The 1,723-nt window shown below is 40.6% G+C and overlaps 1 long non-coding RNA gene across 1 annotated transcript in view; it reads left to right on the forward strand.

The window, feature by feature from the left end:
* LOC128250762 (uncharacterized) overlaps positions 1-1,714 on the forward strand; it is an 11,835-nt gene extending 10,121 nt beyond the window's left edge. The window contains exon 3 of the long non-coding RNA XR_008266745.1: positions 811-1,714. This is a non-coding gene — a long non-coding RNA (uncharacterized LOC128250762). The remainder of the gene's footprint in view (positions 1-810) is intronic.
* The last annotated feature ends 9 nt before the right edge of the window (positions 1,715-1,723 follow it).

Consider the following 1,723-nt stretch of genomic DNA (forward strand, 5'->3'; position numbering starts at 1 on the left):
CCCAGTCTATCCGATCAACGGAACAGCCTGCTCGTGAAATTAACGTGCAAGTGGCTGAGCACTCCACAGACACGTGTACCCTTAACATAATTCTCGAGGATATTCAGCGTGACACAGTGTGACAAGGCTGACCCTTTGAATTACAGGCACAACAGAAACAGGAAGAAAGAGTGAGAGAAAGTTGTGGTGAAAGAGTACAGCAGGGTTCACCACCATCCCTTGCCGGAGCCTCGTGGAGCTTTAGGTGTTTTCGCTCAATAAACACTCACAACGCCCGGTCTGGGAATCGAAACCACGATCCTATGACTGCGAGTCCGCTGCCCTAACCACTGGGCCATTGTGCCTCCACTGTGACTAGTGTATGAAGCAGTATAAAAGCACGTTTATTTAATTCAGCATATGGCGGTGGGCCGGACAAATTGACGTCATGGGCCGGATCCGGCCCGCAAGCCGTAATTTGGTGACCCATGTTCTAGATACACAGTGTCCAAAATAAAAGATGCGATGGTCATGGTTGGCTTGACTTTGGTCATAGAGCAACAACACCATATTCATTGATAGCAATAATTGATATTTAAAGAACTATTGAACAAACAACATGCAAAAAATTTCTTTATCTGTAGATTCACCCCTTCTTCCCAATGCTACAATAATTTCCAAATCTCCATTCTCTGCTGTTGTTGTACATTGGTCTGTTCTTGGATATGCTTCAGTGCCACATCAGTTTTTCTATGTAAAGTTATCTAACCTTTTTTCCATTTCTGGAGGAAAAGGGACACTAAATGATCCTCATATCACCTTTTCTTACAGCACAATGAAAGCAGAGAGAGAGAAAGAAAGACCTTTTATTACAGCACAATGAAAGCAAAGAGAGAGAGAGAGAGAGAAAGAAAGACCTTTTATTACAGCACAATGAAACCAGAGAGAGAGAGAGAAAAAGAAAGAACTTACAGCACAATGAAAGCAGAGAGAGAGAGACAGAGAGAAAGAAAGAACTTTTCTTACAGTACCATGAAAGCAGAGAGAGACAGAGAAAGTAAGAGAGAGAGAGAGAGAGAGACAGAGAAAGAAAGAGAGATAGAGAGACAGAGAAAGAAAGACCTTTTCTTACAGTACAATGAAAACAGAGAGAGAAAGAAATAATCAAGTTCAGTACTCAATTTCTACATTATTTACTAATCCAGTGGGATGAAAGATAATGCTGATCTCTGCAGTATTTGAACCCAGAAAACATGACACTTTGCCATTTGGCTGCTCTTCCTCACCGAATAAAAACTGAATTTATTTCTATGCTGGAAAATAACTTTGTTTTTATCACCTCTGAATAAATATTCACCTCCACCACCACCACCACCACCACCACCACAACAACAACGTGGTCAATCGTTAAAACACTGTATTACATGCGTATAAGAAGGGATGACCACTAGGTGGACATCCGATATGCTAGAAAGAGGTCATCAACGACCCAACCACAAAGAAAAATAATGTTCTCCAGAAAAATTCAGCAAACACCAGAGCGTGGCGAACAAAACTTCTGGAGAACATTATTTTTCTTTGTGGTTGGGTCGCTGATGACCTCTTTCTAGCATATTGGACGTCCACATAGTGGTCATCCCTGGCTTTAAATTGAATTTATTATTCAGTTTATCACCCTCAGTATATAAAGTTAAAACACTGTAAATAGCTTTTAATAAATCTTTATGAGAAAGTTTACTTGTTT

This window comes from Octopus bimaculoides, chromosome 25 (assembly GCF_001194135.2).
Source record: "Octopus bimaculoides isolate UCB-OBI-ISO-001 chromosome 25, ASM119413v2, whole genome shotgun sequence".
Classification (NCBI taxonomy): domain Eukaryota; kingdom Metazoa; phylum Mollusca; class Cephalopoda; order Octopoda; family Octopodidae; genus Octopus; species Octopus bimaculoides.